Below are 20,699 nucleotides of genomic sequence, written 5' to 3'. Positions count from 1 at the left end.
ACTATCTCTTCTATTTGTTTGAACAACATGGCAGTAGCAGAGATTGTCCTCTTACAGAGAAGGAGCCCTTTCGCTACTGCGCGTGCATGCGGCCTTGGATCCCCACCCTTCGCACTGTTTGTGCTGCATAGCCAGGGAAACACCTGTCAGGCGCGCTCCGAAGCCAACAGACTGCTTATTGGGACCCAGAAGTGCTCAACTCGCCTTAGTTCCGCGATTTCCGCTTGTGCAGAGTTGCCTGGGTGGCGATTGACTGCCGGGCTGCTCGGCCTGATCTGCGAGCGGCTAATTGGGACAGGCTAAGACAGGGAGTTTTCCTGGGAGTGTAGGGCTGCGAGCTGTGCGCCTGTGTGATTCGGCAGGGGCTTTCCTACATGGGCCTTAGTGGCCTCCTTTTATATGGTAATTTCAATTGCTCCTAGAGTGTTGGTAAGAACAAGAAGAAATGCCCTCTTGCAATTCTGGGAGTAGACCTGTGCTTGCTCCTGTTTCCTTTTCCGAAATCCCATTTCAGTTTTCTACAATCCTTCTTAAGATGACCTGGCTTTTTACAGTAAAAGCAGACTCTCCATTCCCCTCGTTGAAAATGCCTTTGGGAAGGCCTGACCATGTTTTGTCTAGTTTCCTTATTTGTTAAAATGGAGAAATCGCGGTGTGGAGGGGCCAGAACCAGAAAATACTGAGACAGAATGATTTCCACGAACTCCAGAACATCACTTTGAGGCAACCTGGGACCTGTGTATTGTTGCATAAAAGAAACTGCAAACTGTTATTCTCCAAAGCATTTACTGTATTTTGCCACATATAATGCGTTCCCATGTATAATACACACCCATGTTTTTGGCCCAAACTTTCAGGGGAAAAAAATCTATTGTTTTAATTTTTTAATTCAAATTTCTGTTGTTTACATTTAGGTACTTGTTTTTTGTATTGTAAAGGAATTTTAGCATTTATTTTTTTTAACATATTATGGTACAAGAAATTTTATGTAACAAATAATAACAAAACACAAGAACCGATACAAGGTATAAGAAATTTTATGTACCGGTAACAAATTTATGATATTTATGCATCATAGAAGGCTAAGAACTCTGTCATTGCAAGTTTGTTGTAAATTCAGCAAAGCTGGTTATCATATTCCAGGGTATTATTTTGCATATGAATATCGTTATTGAGTTCTAGAGTTACATGTTTAACTTGTAAGCATAAATAAAAGAATTAAAAACATTTATATACTTGTAGATATGGAATTAATACTACCTATGTATAAGGCGCATCCTTATTTTTCCCCTCACAAATTTGGGCAAAAAAGTGCGCCTTATACATGGCAAAATACGGTATCTCAGCCTGTTGAGATCTTGCTTCCCGGTATATACTCTGTTTGCTCAAATAAATTGTTACAAAAATTCTCTACAGGTTAGGATGTTTGTATGTTGACAATACATAGATATAAATAACAGAGCTTTGGGTTTACTCTGCATTTTACTTGGATTTAAGGTTTAAACATAGGAATATACATGCTCTTTTTACTTCCTTTAGAGAAATACTTTTTTTCATAGTTTTATTACTAATTAAATTTTATATGGGGCAACATGGCAAGGGTTTTATCAGAAAATTTCAAGTGGCTACTAGTCTAGAGCAGGAGACAGCGGACTATGTCTTGAGGGCTCAATATGGCCCCAAATCCGTATTTGAAAATAGAGTTCTATCAGAGCACAACCACTCCCGTTTGTTCAAGTGTCCTCTAGAGCTGCTTTTGTGCTACAGTGGTGGTAGAGTTGCGCAGTTGTGATGGAGACTGTAAGGCCTGCAGGGCTTAAAATATTTACTATCTGACCCTTTACAGAAAAAGTTCTCCAAGTGGGGTCTGTAAGACAAGAAAAGAAGAAAACCAAGCTAGGGCTGGTTCTATACACTTTTAGTGGATTTCCGACTAGCTGTATTCCTTTCCACGACTGTCCTTCCTCTCCCAAGCAGAGTACTAAACAAAATTAAACTCTCCTGCCCTCTGCCTGTCCATTTTCCTAGAAAAGAGGAGCTGATCAGTCACTTATACCTGACTAAATTAATTTATGTGTGACTAACCCCTCTTAGGAACAGTTTTGCTTAAAAAAAATTGAGGGAAGCTTATTCAATAGAATGAGTCTTTCAATAATAAAATGTGACACCTTTTGGCATCTGCGCAGGAATAATTTTTTTTTTTAATTAGGGAATTGGGGGAGGGGAACAGTGTTGGGAAATTGGGGAGGGGGATCAGCCAAGTTGTAGTTCTTCAATCTTAGTTGTAGAGGGCGCCAGTCGCCATCTGGATGCCTGTCAGCAGCTGTGACCTCTAAGCTCAAGGGGCTGTGTTACAATCTTAGTTGTGGGCAGGCATAGTCCACCATCAAACAGGCAGTGTTGTTGTTAGGAGCATGTGCTCTCACCAGCTGAGCCATCCTGCCACCTGTTGGCAACTCTGCTTGGGTGCAGCATCACTGGCCCATGTGGGAATCGAACCAGCAGCCTTGTTGCTCAGAGCTCGAGCTCTTAAGCTAACTCTTAACCAACTGAGCCACTCAGCCGTCCCTAGGCAGGAATCATTTTTAAGGCATCAACAAGAACTTTATATGCTTAGGAAGGCAAACTGTCATGTCATTTCACTTCACTGGTCAGGTTTGTTTCTAAATCACTGTCATCTTTTCTTGTGTACCTATTGTGTATGCATCTCTATCTCTCTAAGTATCTATCTATCCATCCATCCACCTACTTATGTATCTACCTACCTACCTATCAACTCTTTATTTCAGTTCATAACCCTACTTATGCATTCCTCAGTACCTTTTCCCATGTATCTGAAAACTGGCTTAAAAGTATTTTCAGTTATAGAGATGTGGTTTATAACCAAAGAACTATACACTGTAGAGGTCAATAGTGTAGTTATTATGATTATGACAATTTTATATCATCATCATCAATGTTTACTCGGATTCCACATAAGCAGCAATTTGTAACAGAGATGTATATTGTTTTAAGCAATATGATAAAGTTTTTAGTTAAAATATTTAGTACTTACTATGTGCCAGTATTTAAGGTTCCAAGTTCTTAATATATGTTTTTATTTAGCTCTCACAGTAACCCTTGAGGAGGATTTACTATTCTTATCAGTCCTTTATTTTACAAATGAGGAAGCTGAGATACTGTGAAGTTAAATTAATTTGCTGAAGGCGACATGGCTGTTAAGTGGCGGGAGTCAGAATGAAGTCCTAGGAAGTCTGACTCTGAAGTCCCTACTGTTAGGCATTGTGCTGTATTGTCTACAGACAGATATGTTCAAGATTAACATTAGCTTGTGAAAATTTGACTAACTGTATTCCTTTGAGTAATTAATTTCTTTGAGGAACTTAAAACAAAATTTAATTTACATAAATTACATTAAATGTGTCAAAGACAATGTGTTTTATAAAAAAGTATTGTATTTAAAAAATAAACACTGGTCTCCTTTATCCACCGAGTTTTTTTCTTTTCCTTTTACTGATTTTCGTTCTTCTTGTATTTTTTGATTTACACATGTACCATCTTAATGAAATCCAGAAAAGGAAACTGAACCAAAAGTCAATGCACCTTTGCCAAGGTTAAAATGAATGGCTCTGGAGTGTTATCTGTTGAAGGACACTTAGGGATTTATTGCTGTTCTCCTGGCTGCTTCCTTATCTCTCAATGAACCTCATAAGTTGGAAATCCACACAGGTACCTCAGAGTCATATGTTGAGTCATATGCTGAGCTTTTCTCAGTATTGTCCTCCAGCCAAAAAGAATATTGAGTGTTTTGTAAGGATGCAACATAGCGCAGTGGAAAGACCATTATATCTGGCATCTCAAATCCTGGGTTCAAAATCAGATTTCATCAATTGCTAGCTTTATAACCTTGGGCAAATGACTCAACATCTGAGTTTCAGTCAGCATACTGGAAAATAACAATATCTATATCATATGATTATTTCTGAGGATTGAATGTGATTACAAGTAACAGTGTGTTAATTAAACTTTAAATTGCATGTTATTCTTCTTTTATGATTGCGATGAAGACCACATGCATATCAAACGGATTAGAGTTTACAAAATACAAACTATATAACTCATAATTTTTCTTGCATTACTTCATTTAAATGTATATTTTACTTGGCAGTATCATGCCACACCTGTCAAAAAATGAAAGCAATGAGAAAAATCTAACCACTTCCAAAGTCAGTTTTGTTCAGAGTATCGTAAACTTCAGGTTCTGTAAAATCCAGATGGAAGCCTGTTACAAACGTTTTTTTCTTTGTTCCTCATGGACAATGGAGAAACCAGCCGTGCCTCAAAATAGTTAGCGCAACGTTGCCTTTATCTCCTACGTAACTTGAATGACACAAATGGAAGATATTTTAGATATATCATGTGTTGGGTAATGTTTGTATCCCAAAAGATAAAGATTCTTCAGAGACTCATAAGCGCTTGATTTCCCCCTCCCCCCCCCACAACCTCATGATGTAATCAGGAAAGCATAAAATTCCTCACTGGAATTAAATTACTAAATTAAGGTGCTAAACCTATTTATAAGAATACATTCTAGCTGCATGTTTGGCTCCTTGCTGTCTGTGTTGATGGGTATTTGGCTAGGTGAGTAGCAGGAGGTTAGGAATAATTTCACTTTCAGCTGTGGTGGTGAAGATAAGGAAAGAAAAATCAATGTCTAAATCATCACAGATTCATAGGCTAAAGGCTTGTCACAAAATATTCTGAAGTGATATTCTCTTTGAAACTTGTAACCCTCTGACATGCACTGATAAAATCAAGTCATGGACACACACACACACACACACACACACACACACACACGGTTTATGGTTTATCTGTATCATAACCAAAGAGTTAATACAGGTTATATTATAGCTACTCATTCAGAAACTATTATAGCTACTCTAGAAACTGCCAGGTAATGAGCCCCCTTGGAGCCTGGAGCTTCACAAAGTTGCCACTGTTGTTAATTCTGACTGATGTTGTCATAAGGAAAAAATTGATAATGTCTGGTTATGATGCAGCAGCTCAACTTAACTTCAGGGAATCTTTGTTGTTTGACAGGAGCAGGACATTTGTTGCTAATAATTTTCCTAATGGCTTAATGTGCCAGCTGCGAGGTGTTACACAGCTAACTATACATATAGTTCCTTTCAGGGAAGGCGATGGTTGTGTCTACGGCTAAAATCTCTATAATTAACAGGTATATTCCAGAGATGCTAAAACATTAACCTCATGATCTTTTGCTGGGGGCTATAGTAATTTGTAACCGTATCTTTTTCAGGAATTTGTTTGCATCCAAAAATGGGGAAAGGGCTATGTGCTGTTGAAACCCCAATCAGTCATTAAATTCCTTGTAATCAGAAGATGAAGAAGTCTGAAATGTTTCCTCTTAGAATTAGCCAAAATAATGAAAGTCTAATAGATAAAGTTTAGGGCTGTAATCTTTGCCTTAAGGATGGCTCCACATAAAATGAGATCATCTTGGCTCAGATTCGACTTAGTAACTCAATTCCCAGCCTTGGATATTTCAGATAGTCCTTGTGTACTCTCTATTTTTTATAGTATACATTTTTTTTAAATGATATGTATTGCTTTTGCAGGTACTCCTGCCAGACAATTCTTTGTCTTTCCATAAATTTAAAGGAACCATATAACAGTTTAACACATTTAATAAACAGACTTTATATGGAAATAATTTTATGATTTGTAGTGAGTTAAAGTTTATCTTAAACAGCTCTGTTTTAGGTTTGCAAAGCAAACTAATCATTAGGTAATTTAAGAGCCCATGGTAATGATAATTTAAATAAAAACTCTAATGTAAACCTTCTGCTCCAATATTCATTCACTTTTCCTTCAAGCTAAGAGGGAAATCTGGACTATGTACAGGGGGCAGTGTTTAATAAAACAAAATATCGCTTTATAAAATTATTTTGCTTACATTTATAAAAGTGACCACTTAAGAGGATGCTCCTATAACTGACAAAACAACAGAGGAGCGGCAGGTTAGACAGCTTTTAATAGGCCGTGCCATCCTGAGTTTGCGTTGGGAACTTACAGGTTCACATTTGTTTGGGTCCAAGTTTTTTGTATATCTTCTTCTTAAGTTTATTTATATAATTTGTTCCTACCAGTGCCCTGGGTCATTTATTACATCTATTAACTTCTCTCTCTGAAGAGATTCTGCCAGAATTCCTTAACAACTGTCTGCAAGTCTGTTTCTTCTCTCCTTAAATTTAAGATCCAGGATTTGCTGACACTGTGTTTTGAGCCTGTTTTGCTGCTGGCCTGATTATCTTTTTCTGGGGATAAATAGAAGTACATGTAATTCACCAAACTGGTCTGTTTTGTGTGGTGAAACACCTTTCAGAAATACAAAACTAAAAAAAAAATGTTTTTTAAATCTTACATTTAATGCTAACTGGAGCAGTTTCTTAGTATTTTTTCAGATGCCTCACTGACTTCTCTTCTAAGGATTGTTTTTGCATTTTGTATACTTATATTTTGCTCATGGCTTGATGGACCTTCCTCTTACTATAGCATCTGTTTGCTTTTCTTGAGAAAATGGACTAGAAAACCTTCACTCGAAACTATCTTTGGCTCTAAGTACCTGCAGCTTAATTATTACAATCCCTATTTGTTCAAATTTGTTTCTTTCCTAAAATAATCTCAAAATTATTTAATTATGTTGATTAGAATAATTTCATTAAAATGTAATTTTGATGTAAATGTAATTAACTGGTTGAAACAGGAAACACTCTTTAATGTTAAGCAACAGTTTAAAATTATTTCAGTAAATTTAATTGATACTATTTTAAGAAAATTATGTCAATTCTTTTTTTTAATTAAAATTTATTGGGGTGACAATTACAGATGATGTATTACAGAATTGTACACCTGAAACTTATGTAACTACTGAAAATTATGTCAACTCTTAAGTATTAAAATTTTGAAACTTTTAAGTATTAAAACTCCAATTTCTTCTCCAAGCATCATTTTTTTGTGTGTGTGTTTGCTGAGTAGGCTCATTTCCTACCATGGTGCCAATAATTTTAATTGGTACCCCACACTCCCTCCTCCCTCTAAAGGCAGGCTTGTTAGAAAGTTTGTATTTGACTAACACATTCTACAATATCTGTAGTTAACCTGGGACCAGTTCCCTGGGGTAAGGCTGGTAGTCCTGCATCACTGTTCACTGTCAACTAATGTTCCAACGTGGAGTCTGAGGATAGTAGCCGCTGTGCTAGCCTCAGGTTTATGTAGATGAATCAACTCATAATGGTGTCTTTTTATTACTTTAGGAATTAAACCCACTCAAAAAGGCATCAACTTCATATGTAATGAAATATAGTACCAGTCTACTAATATTATTTCTCTCCTGAAGAAATTATACATTGTGTTCTTACGTATTTTAAAATTAAACGAATTTAAACAAATAACTGCCTCTTTTTCAGCCACCCTGAACAATAAACATCTCTTTGTAATGTCAAGGAGGAAGCATGATGCAGGAAAAAAAAAATCAGACTTATAAGTTAAGATCTAGGCATTATCCCAGTCCTTCCATTTAATTACTCTTTGACTTTGAGCGAGTCAATGAACATTTATTGGTCTTCCTTTCTTTACCTATAAAATTGCTATTAATAGTACTTGTTACCCAGAATAGTTGTACTTCATGAAGTCATGCCTAAATTCTGACCCGGATTTAGAATTGAATCTCTTTAGTCTAGATATTTCTAGATTGTTGGTTTTAAAGACTAAATGATTTTTTATGTATAGAATACAAACATGTTTAATAAATAGTTATATTGCAATGGAACTTTTGTCTAAATGAGGAAAAATGACTTTCTAGTATAAATAACGTTTCTATCCTTACTAAACTCTGTTGAATTATGTATAGCTTCCTGAGAAGGAGATAGTCCTTAATTTTAGGAGTATTTACTTTCACATTTATTTGCCATTTTTATTTTATCCGTGTGTGTGTGTGTGTGTGTGTCTGTGTGTGTGTGTGTTTGTAAAAATGCATATTTCCACAGAAAAACTAGATAATTTTTAAGAACAGCCTGCTGTGGGTTTTCATTGAGTTTACTATGGTGTGGTCTGTTTTTACGTGGCACTTGATTCCTGATTCCTAACCCCACGTCAGGAGCTTCACTGCTTCCATTAGGTCCAGTAGAAATTAGTGGATGGTTCAGGGTACAGGATTTCCCATTTTGCAACGTATACTATTTTTTTCAGTAGTGATATAGCTGAGTGACTAACCAAGATGAGTTGATTTAGCTTTCTTAGCTTGAATCTACCCTGCTCCTCTCTTGGGAGGATATGTCCTAGGAAAATACTACACTAAGAGGTTTAGCAGGGAGGGAGCTGGCATTAAACACTTCTGTTAAGATCATGTTGGAATCAATGATTTAATCCTGGTAGAAGTGAGTTATTGACTTCTTAGTGTATAAGGGAGGCATTGGCTCCTGAAGTTTGGTGCATTCTGCATCTCCTCCAGGGAACAGGGATCTGCTAAAGCCTTAAGGAATGTGAGGAGTTGCCTCTTGTGGGAGTAGGAAGTTGGATCTTGGAAATTCACAAAGCAGGTTCACATTTCTTCCTTCTGTCTTAATATTTACGAATGTCATCTATAAAGGCAGCATGGGTTTTACATACATTGGTCCTTGTTTGATGGCTCACAAGTATGGCAGTAATGTAGCAAATGAAATAAGAGAAACCTGGTCAGAAGGCGTTTACAAGCTTACATGACCTGTGGGAAACAGAGAAAGATTGTTCACCTTCATCAGCTTCAGAATAGCATATCAAAAGCATTAATTCTTTTTCCAGATAAAAATAACTTTCTTTTCTTTCTGATTTGATAGATAATCTATAATTGTATAGAAAATTCAAACAAAATAGAAAATATAAAGAGGAAAATATAAATAGCCTTCAATGCCATTATTCAGGCTAATATTCATCGCTCAAGTTTTTGTGAAGATTCTTTCAGATATTTTATTGCAAAATGTACATGCAGTGTTATATAAATATACATAAGTATATGTTTATATATATCTTTATCTATATAGATATATATATATATCTTCATACCATATATCGATGGTTCATAATTGGGGAGTATGTTTCCCCTCACCTATCCAACTGAGAATCAGTGACTCACTGAGCCACGTTAATTGTGGACTGCATAAAATCTTTCATGATCAATGACAGCGAAAAGTGAAAATATTGTCCATATCCTGCTTTATAATTAGAATTTATGCACAGTGATCTTCAGACCTCTCCATGTCAATTAATAGATCACCCATTTTTAAGGCTGTATATTCGTTCATTGTATAGCTACACTTTAATTTATTTAACCACTGCTTCACTGATAAACAATGCTGTTTCCATTTCCTTCTCCCTCCTATTATTAAGAATGCTATGAATGACATTTTTGTTTAGACATCCATTTGACTCTGCCTCTCCTTGAGATTTGCTATTAGAGAAAGGATGTCTGGGATACAGAGAAGACATTTCTCATAGATGTATGAGTATATTGCTAGACTGCTTTTCAGAAAGATTGTATCATTTGACAATTCTACCAACAATTTTTGAGTGCCCGCGCACAGTTAATCTTTAAGATCAATTGACTAGGAGGAAAATACTGTAGTAAATCATTTTTGCATTTGCATTTTTTATTAATAATGAGAGTTAGGATCACAGGCTCTCAGTCAGGCTATATGAGTTTAAGTTCTAGCTTTATTGCTTAACAGCGTTTGATCTTGTCCCAATTATTTAATCTCTTCAATGTCTTGCAGTACTCATTTGCAAAATGGTGACAGTAATAATGCTAGACTTGTAGGATTGTTGTGAGAATTAACCGAATTAATACACATAAAGCTCGTACAATATTTCCTGGTAAACTCACTCTCAATAATGTTAGCTATTGTTATATTTTCATGTTGCTTAATATTTAACTTTCTCATTCTTTAATTGTATATTCAAGTTCTTTGGTATACTCTGTTATGATATTCACCTTTTGTTTATTGATTTGATATAACTTTTTAAGTATTACAGGTATTAGCTACTTGTCTGTCACACATGCTACAGTTATTTTGGGTTTTCTTTGTTTGGCATTTCTTTTTATCATATAAAGTTTTACTATTTCAGTAATAAAATTTACTCATTATTTAGGACTTCTGTCTAAAAACGTCTTCTCATCCTAAGGATTATAAAAAAATCTTATCTGTTTGTTTTCTAGGAACCTCATGATTTTATTTTTTACATTTAAGTCTTTGACCTACCTTGAATTGAATTTGATAGTAGTAAGGAAGAAAAGATACAGCAAAAGCTTTACTTTTTGAGGATGATAAAGTGATCAGTTTAAGCACTATGAAGACATACAAAATAGTAGAACTTCCAATTTGACTTTGGCAAGCAAAATATAAATGATCTTTTGGGAAATCTTTTTCATAATTTGAGGTAGGTAGGATTTTAACTTTTTTCTGTTTCTCACTATCATTATCTTTTATGTTTCTTTTCTTTCTGGAAAATACCTGCTCTTGGGATTCCTATGAAAACTTAAGTGCTTCTTCCCAGTAGCCAGCTATTCCCACTACATCAGGATTTCATACTGAGATAACTTTATTTATTTATTTATTTATTTATTTATTTATTTATTTATTTATTTATTTATTTTTATCGGGCAATTGGGGGAATGAGAACAGTGCTGGGGAATTTGGGGAAGGGGAACAGACAAGTTGCTGTCCTTTTGTTCTTCAGTCTAGTTGTGGAGGATGTTGCTTCACTGGCCCAAGTTGGCACCATCATTGCGCTCTTCCCAGGCAAGGCAGATCAGTCTCCAGCTTCTGGATGGCCGCTCACTGCGGCTGCTGGTTGCTCACGCTGGCTGCCGGCCACACACGGTAGCCCATGGCAACCCACTGCCACAGAGGCTGCAGCCCACGCCGTTGCCGGCGACTCACGGCAGCCCAACTCCAAGTTGAGCTGTTGTTCAGCATCTTAGCTGTAGAGGGCAGTGTACTGGCCCTCATATGTGGGATCCGAACAGCGGCCCTTTGGGGTCCCAAGCCAGTTCCCAACCATCGCGCCACTCAGCCGGCCCTGAGATAACTGGTTTTAAATGTTGAATTTTTACAAGATTAAAATATTTCCACATAACTCCTTCTGTGAACATTATTTGCACTAACACTTCTAAAATAATTGCCAACCAAGATTAATTAATTTTACTGCTGATTCAAGATCTCTTTGTAATTTTGACTCCTACTGTGTATTGGCTAGAGTGACGATTATTTCAATCAATCAACATATTTAATAATGTCCATAAAATATAAAAGTATCCATATCAATGAATTTGAATGGCCGATTTATTATGAACGTAACACAGATAATATATATACATGTATTGGACAACATCTCTTCTTGGCCTCATGGTAGCAGAGAATGGGTCTGCATAGATGTTGACCTGCTTTGCATGAGCGTATATGTGTAACGGGAAGTGCTTTGCCTTCGCCTGTATGAGCCTTCTCTGTCATCTGCAGCCTGGGATACTTGAACACACAAGAGCATCCTGGTAATGTAGGAGAGTTTGTGACACATGTGGCAAAACTTGACCAATGGGGATGTGAGTTGACAAGTAAATGCTCCACCATTTCATCCTGTCAGTGGATGATTTGGAGATATAGTGCATTCAATAAGTCTTTCCAGAAGGTCCCACAGATCTAGCAGCCAGTTCTGCCCAGTAATGGCCAGCCCCATATCATATCTTTGTACTAGCTATTCCTCCCTCTGTGTCCAGTCTTGTTCCGCCTGGCTCTCACTCTTGCTTCTGTGATTGTATTCTTTCATAAACCACTCATGCATCAGACTTTCTCTCATGCTCTGCTTTTGGAATTACTTAGCTTAGAAATTACATTAGAGAAAAATATTTTAAAAATTCTTTCTAATCATGTGTATATGGTGGCTTCTTTTAACTTAAACTATAGAAAACTTAATTACTAGAATAGACCTTTGAAATTAAAAATCTGCTGAAAATGACCACAAGCTGTTCATTTTCAGTTTTTTTTTAAAGCCAATTTCTGGTTTTCTGTTTCTTCCTCTAATAGCGTTAAATATTTAAAAAAATTTAGCAGAATTCAGCATTCAATTAACTCTGCAAAAGGCATAAAAATTTACTTGTATATTAATCATTATTTAATTGTGGTTGAATTGAGATAATACAAATTCATTACTTTTTTACTTAGACTCTCATTTAATGTGTAAGTTTGATTTAATCATTGTTATTTCATGTAAAGAACTGTTCCTCTTGCAGAAGTGAAACACTAAGAATCAAATCCTATGTTTCATTTCTGTACCCAGAATAAACCATGACTTTGGTGTAACAATTATAAGAACTATTTTAGCAATCTAAACAAAATAGGAAAGATATTCCATTTAAGTCTACAAACCAATAATTGGTACAAAAGTGAGTTGTAAACTATAAAGCATTGTATTAATTTGAAATTTCATTAGCTATGTAAGATTGTACATTTGCTCCTTAATTAGAAATCTTACATGCTTTACGGATAAAGAATACCTTCCCTCATCTTTGGCCACTAGATGTCATGGCAGCTCCATATAAGAAGCCAAGGGTAGGGAAGGGTTGCTGGATGAATTGCCTATTTTAAGACTAGCTGCTCTGCTGCTCAGAGGTGCATCATTCTATGTCTTATAAAACCAGTCATTTTACAAAATGCAGAATCATCTTCAGCCAATATAAAAATGCAGTTAGTTTTGGGTCTTTTTATGTGGTGATAGAATAAATGTGTTGATGAAGAAAATGGTTGAAACCATTTAAAACAAATTCTGCTTTTGGATAATGTTATTGTTCTGCATTTACTCTAACTCCATTAAGAAAAACAAACAAACAACCCTGTGAACATTGAAAATGGAAAGGAAAAAGGAAGTTTCTAAAAACCAATGGATTACAGTAAGACATAGTAGCTAAAGAAAAGATGTGGGGGAAAATGGCACAGCTCCTAGGCTATGCATGCATGAGTGCAAAGGCAATATAGCATGAGATGGTAGTTAGAAACATGGGTTTTGAAGTCCCCAAAGCCTGGGATTTGATATGGATCTTGCCTTAATAGTTATGTGATGTTTAATCTCCTCATCTATAAGGAACAGTTGATAATACCACGGGGAGTTGTTTTAAGGTTCAACTAGGATTGTGTCTCTAAAGCTTTTAGTACAGTATACTGCACATTGTAAACATCCAAAGAATGCCCACTCTCATTATGAAGGTGGAATTTCATACCTAAAGTTTTAAAATGAAAAACTCCAACACTTCAAATGCTAAGGGAGGGTAGACATTAGTCAGTTTTTCAAGTAAGGAACAGTCCTTAAGTGGAGTATAATATAAACAACCCCTCCTCAAGTAAAGCTTTCATGGATGATGAAATAGAATATACTTGTGACTGTGGCCATGGAAAGGAATTTCTCACTGGAGTGATCCTCCCTAATACCTGCAATGGCAAATCCCCTATTTTTATTATTATGTTTTCTTACAGCTATGACAGTGTCCCAAAGACTCTTGTTTTTCCATGTCTGTACATTCCACCGGGGGGGGGGGGGTTGGCAGTCTCTGTCACATGGCCTGCCTTCTGCTCGGTCCACCTGTTTCCACTCATTCTGACAGTGGAGCATTTAATGCGGAAAGCGCAGCAGGGCATAATCCCCAAACCATACATTCCAAAGGGTCTAAACCAGAGCTGATCCCATGACACCTTCTTAATATGCATGCAATAATATGATATTGGAGGTACCAGGGGAGCAGACATCTGTCTTAAAATGTGGCTCTTCCAAAATGGTGATGTATATGATACCTAGAAAATAACTCATATTTATTTGTGTGTATTTGGATGATGCCAAGAAATGAAGACTTTGCTATTTTAAAAGTGTTTCAGCACATAATATTAATATAACTGTATCTCAGAGGGAAGAAAGGGGCAACTAAGAGGACAGATGTGGTGTGACTCTGGTAGGAAAGGCAAGATCAAGGAAAAGCAGTGGAGAGAGAGCCTTCACTATCCATTTGTATGGCTTTGCTGGCTTTAGCAGGATTTAACAGTTTGTTCTTCTCCTACCTGCTACAGCTTTCAGAAAACTTTGGTGCAAAATCTGAACAAAGACTGAAGATGAGATTAAAAAAAAAAAGTCTAGTGAATAAAAGGATTTACTTCAATAACTCCCCAAATCCTACCACAAGCGAATACTATAAGGCAGAAAATGAATCAGCCACAGTACTAACAAGTACAGTATGAGACAGTGATTCATACGAAGGGCAGCATAATTACTGTGAATATCAGATTGGATTTCAAAATGAGGGAAGAACATTTTGGTATTTTCTTGGCTAAGGATAAACATAATTGATTTATGAATAATATGAGGGTCCAGCTTATCTGGCAAATATATTATATTTCATGTAGAAATGAGCTTAGAGGCATTTTTCACATTTCTATCTGAAACCCAATATTCACATGCCCGGGAAGCGAGGAGGCGCAGTGGCTGGAGCCGCCGACATGGAGGCTCGGCGGTGGTCGTGCCGGGGCTTACGTCACCCACCTGCCGCGTGGCAGGGGCAAGGTCCGCGGTGCGCCCAGCTGGAAAAAAGGATAGGCAATGGTTTATTTATTCATCTATCTAGTTCTTGCAATAAAAATTAGAAAGAATAACCACCCTCCTTCCCCGGACTGTTCTGAGAAAACTTCAGTCCTGTTTTTCGGACTTACATCTCATCCATCTAGTCTACAGCATGGCGCAGGTACCCTTCTGAAGCCATGTGGCACTCTGAGCTTCCCACCAATACTGAGTTTAAAAGGATGGGGGAAATCACATTTAGAAATATTTGATAAGTAAAATTGGCAGGTCCTGTTAGGACCATTTGTGCTGCAGTGACTATACTCTTTGGGCTAAGTGGAGCCAATTTACTACTGTGTTTATTGAGGCAGGATGGGGTAGAGGTTAAGATCAGTGACCCAGTCAGGCTTCCTGGGTTTGAATCCAGGTTCTGCCAAATACAAGCTGTGTGACTTGTTAAATTATTTAACCGCCATATGCCTCAGTTTTCTTATCTGTAAAATAGTAGGCGACACCTACTTCATAGGTCTGTTACCATGATTACATTAATATTTTTCAAAGTGCCTGACACAGTGCTTTGTGTTTGCTAAATAATGCTTATACACTTGATCTTTTTAATAACCATGTGATGAAAACAAGGCATACAGGATAAAAGGTGTTTTTGTAGATGAAAGGGACCTTAGAAATCATCTAGTTCAAATTCCTCATTTTAAAGATGTAAAAAAAAATGACCCTGAAGTTCTATTACTTAGTAAAGTGATATAACTAGCATCTGACTACCAGTTTCTTAATTTTCTGGCTGTTTTTTTTACCCCCACTGTATTACTCTGACTTCTACAAATAAATGTAAGAAAGACGAGTTCATAAATATTTTTAAATTTAAGAAAATACTGTGATAAATGCAGTAGTAATATTAGGAATTGAAGTTGTATAAATAATACAAAAGCATATTGATTTTTTATAGTATCTGCTACAATTAGGTTTAGCTTCAAGCCCAAGGTCTTGCTGCCAGTAAGAGACAGACCTGGGATTTGCATCCATATCTTCTAATTCACACTGTTATAATCCTGACTTTAAAGCTCTGCCCTTCCTCCTCTGCCATAAAGCAACGGAGTCCCTGCTCCTTACTGACTCACTGTTAGCTCCTGATTACAGTGACTTTTGATGTATTTCAATACAATAACTACCTATATAGATCAAAACCTTGAAATCTGACTTGCATAAAGGCTTTACAGGGTCTGTGACACTACTTGCACTGTGTACTAAGCAATCTTCCATTCTCAGATGTTTTCTCTTCTTAAGCTACGCATTTTCATTGATTGATGTCAAATGTTTTAACTACCCATCACACTGATGACTTCCAAATATACATTTCCATTTTAGACCTCCCTCTTGACCCCAGATCATTATTTTATATGAATATTGGCCACTTTCACTCAGGTGTTCCTCAGTATCTCTAACATCTTGAAACTCAACATATCTATTATCTCATTTTGAATTTTCTATCTTAAGCAACATCCACCCAGGCATCCAATAATCTTCCTGCCCTTTCACTTCTACTGCCAGTTAATTATCAAGTCCTACAGAATCTGTCACCTAAAGCTCTTATTTCTTATGAGTATTGCCATAAACAATACCCTTGTAATCCTGTTTTTGTAAACTTGCAGCTGCCTCCTAAAACTTATCCCTGTCTTCAGGCTCATCTATTCTCTGCATTGCCACAAGAATAATCCTTTAAATATATAAACATGGTTGTGTCGCTTCTGTACTTAAAATTAGTCAGCATTTCCCATTTACCTGCAGAACGATGGCCAACATTTTTGCTGGCCATAGAAGGCTGTTTACTATCTGATTTCTTCATATGTAGCCAATCTCATCTTCATCTATTCCGCCATGTGCTTTGGCTTCATAGATCTATTTGCAATTCCCTAAATGCAATGGTAAAGTTCACACTTCTGTGGTATTGAACATGTTTTTATTTTCTTTCACCCTAAATGCCTTTATCCTGCTAGTCATCTCATGAACTTCTACTCACCTTATGAGATTTGGTTCAAGCATCGGTTCTTCTCTGAAGGTCTTCTTGCTTTCTCTTCCCTTCATACTTTCCTCTATTTTCCCTTCAGAAGTCAGTTCCTTTCCATTGTTGGATCACATATTGTACTTATTTGAGAAGGCAGAGGAGCAGACTAAGCAGATACTACATTTGTCTCCCACTGTCTGGTCTGTCCTTATGTAGTAAAAAGATTGACTAGGCATATGGCTGCCCAAATGGGAACTAAATTACCTAGCCTCCCTAGAGTATGTGTGGCCATGAGACTGTTTTTTTTCCCCCTCAATGCTTTGTGCACAGAATGGTATGTGCAACTTCTGAGATGTGCTCTTTAAATGAAAAGGTATACCTTTCCCTTACCCCTTTCTCCTTCCCATCCATTGGCTATAGTGAGCCATTTTTGACTTTGCAGATATGGGCAACACCCCGGGATGGCAGAGCATCAAGGCAGAGGGGGACTATGTCCCGGATACTGTGGAGCTACTATATTCGTTCTGAACTGCTTCCGGTCAGACTATTGTATGCTAACGATAAACTTCTTCATTGATTAAGCCCCTGTTTAGGATACTTATATCTTAATACAAATATTCAGATACAACAGGTTCTATAGCCTAGCTAACATGCCCACTCCACTATAAGACTATAAAAGGAGTTCTGGAACTTAGATTTATTAATCTTTGCATACTTAACACCTAGCATAGAGCCTAAAGCACAATATGCCATAAAAAAAAGTGTTTAGAGAAGAGATAAAGTTGTACATGAATATAAGTTACAACTTGTGTACAAAAAAACACAATATTTCTTGTATTCCTATAGTTAACATAAACTTACTCAAGTCCCTATTTTTGTTGATGAGGACTGTTGACCCTGAAAATGAATATGCTTGTTAAGAAGGACTCCTGGTAGCTAATTGGGCTCAAATTTATAAACAGAGTTTAGCAGTCATTGCTAAACAGGGGCCTCTCGTGTTCTCTGTGCTTCAGGGAAAAGCTGCACTGAGCCACATGCCTTCTGCACTGTGCCCCTGCTATCTGAGTAGACCCTTAAAAGAGAGCGCCTAGTATCAAAATTGATCCACTAGGACTGAGACTTTCCTATCCAACCAGGGCTGTGCAACTAGATCTTTATGTGCATCTTTATCAATCAATCAGAATGGCTCCATTCCAACCAATCAGGACAGTGCTTTTTGGACTAATCAAACAGTGAGGAGTTGCAGTCCTCATTTGCATGAGAATAGACCAATCAGGGACCACAGGCAGGAACTCTTTTCTAGATAAGCCAGCTTCAACCTACAGTGCACTTTCAGTTGCCATTGAAGACAGTTTCCACCACTGGAGCTGCAGTATCAAAGCTGAGCTGCAACACTGGAGCTGAGTTGTGATGCTGGGGCCTCCTAGCCCAGGCCACCTTGCCTGGGCTGCCTCACAACTGTGTTGTTCCACAGCTAAGCTGTTTCACAACTGAGCTGTTTTCGCTGAACAAAAATTTCCCCCTTTCTGCACCCCAAACTGGGGACTTCTGTTGAATTGGTAACGATGAAGTTTGGATGACAGGGCCAACTCTTTATTGTCAATTTAAGGTAATTAGCATTTCAGTTAAACTTTAAGTCTCTTTTAGGTAACAACTTAGTGAATTATGATTCTGTAATCTGGCCTTCTTGGGGGGTGGTAATGGTAGTTACCGCAGGTTTTTTCTGGCATCAGGAGCCAGCCAATTGGCCTGATGGACCTCCTGTATTCCCTATGGCCCCCATTGAAGTGTCACTCTTTTCTTCTGGTTTAGGGTGTTACCTCTGTCCCTGATGCTGAATTCACACCTCATTGTGGCCTCCAGTTCTTATGTACACTGCAAAACCTTTTTTGGGCTCCAAACTTTCAATCTTGTCTATACTTCACTAAGATTGCTAGGGAACTCTTGGCTGCTGCAGCCACATCTTTGTGAAGTGCTGAGGCTTTTATGAGAAAACTCGCAGGCCCACCCACCTGGGCACCCCCTTCAGTCACTGCTATTTCAGGTGCAGTGTTGGATGGAGGACTTCTCTATGCATCTCCTGGTTATACTCTTTATAGGTAGACAGTGATCCTTCTATTCTGGGTCCCTTCAAACTCATCTCATATTTCTATCAGTATATCCAGAGATGCTGCCTTCCCTCCTGATATTCTTCCCTACCATTATTTAGCCTGAGGAGATGAAGCACTAGATGTTTTTTCAGGTAGCTACCAATATATAAACTCCAGTGAGTCACATTCAATTCCTTCTTTCCCACCTATTGGTTGACATATAATTTCCTTTTGAGTTTGGGAAACTCCTCTGCCATCATGGCTAAATTTTCCTTACTCTAAGGCTTACTGCATAAACTCCATGATACTAGTCCTCTAGGCTGTGACTCTTTATATGCAAAAACAACTTTTTTTTTGTAATTCAAGATAGACTTTTCTCTTTTAAAACCTCCTTTCTTGGTTTTCAAGACAACTGAATCTGAGACAAAGTGAAAAATAAGCGGGTTCAGAACCTCAGTTGATGTCGTCATTCCAATCTTCTTTTTTCTTAAGACAAGGAATGTCAGTAAGAAAAAAAAATAGTGTTGCTAAGGAAAACTTCTGTTGTTATCTCAAAATGTTCCCCACCCCCCCATTCCAATTATGTGGTTGTAGCAGATTCATTAATATAAAGAGTTCTGGTTTTGTTCAGAAAAAAGTCTGGCATTCTATTTGTAAATGAAAGATATAATAAAACTTTCTATCCTCTGCCTACCCATCTTCCATAATAGCCTGAACAGGCTGGAGAAGCAAAAGAAGACCAGAGACAATACTATGAGTTTACCAAAAGATGCTCTACCAATATAAGGGATTCAAGATAAGGAAACTGTGGGAGGATTACACTGAATGAGACATGAGTTGGAATACATGACCTTCAAAATCATTCCTAGTTCTAATTTTTTGTCCATTCATTCAGCTAATGTTTATTGAGCATCTACTATGCCAAGTGTTGTTCTAGATACTTCAGCTATATCTGTTTCAAAAAAGCTGCCACACACACATTTCTATGAGTTTTCTCAATGAAATTTTTGCATAGATTTATTTCTAGAAAATGGTCATGGACTCCTGAAACTTTGACATGAACCTAAAGAAATACTTCTTTTTATAGATAGTAACATAAAATTGTAGTAATATAAAAAAGCAATTAAACCATTAGAATTTATTTTTAGAAACATATCTGAGTAAATTCATTGTCCTCACATTAATGTAGCTTTTCAAAGTGTTCTGGTGTGAAATTTTCCCAAATCCCTTCTCTTCTCAGGAAAGTTAAAGATAAGCTGATTAGGATCAGGCACACTATTGAGATACATATTTTGTGTATGTCTTTCTAAGGATGAATGACTGGATGACCCTCATGTATGGGTTTGAGACACACCAAAGAAGACTCATATGGGAACCTGACTTTAAATCTAGTTCTAATTTGGGATGATATCTTAACCAAAATAATCCCTTTGTCTTTCTGCTCAATTTATTTGACACATTTTCTGATTGAGAACTTTGAGTGATACGTGGAGCCTGACTTGATGACTCTGTAGTGACAGTTCCTCCACTCTGTTCTTTCCTGTGAATTCCCCTCAAATCTTCACTCTGCAGATGTTCTAACTTTTGAGGTTGACACAGATTCTTGTTGAACCCTACTCTCTACAGTTATGGAGAATCATGATTTTTGGTTTTTGGCCAAAGTCTGTGGAAGAGGACATCTATAATCATGCTTTTGTAAGGCACTGATGGTGACATGGTACCCTCCGTCCTAAATCAATTAGTTTTTTTCCAAGCCCAGCTGTATTAGTAAGTAGTATTGATGGAATTCCACCATTCTGTAAGCTTTAGATCCTTTCCTTAACCAGTCTCCTGGAAAAGTCTTTTTTTTTTTTTTAAAGATTTTTATTGGGGAATTGGGGGAAGGGGAACAGACAAGTTGCTGTCTTTTTGTTCTTCAGTCTAGTTGTGGAGGACGT

This window comes from Hipposideros armiger, unplaced genomic scaffold (genome assembly GCF_001890085.2).
Source record: "Hipposideros armiger isolate ML-2016 unplaced genomic scaffold, ASM189008v1 scaffold_26, whole genome shotgun sequence".
Classification (NCBI taxonomy): domain Eukaryota; kingdom Metazoa; phylum Chordata; class Mammalia; order Chiroptera; family Hipposideridae; genus Hipposideros; species Hipposideros armiger.
This window is presented reverse-complemented; position numbering follows the sequence as displayed.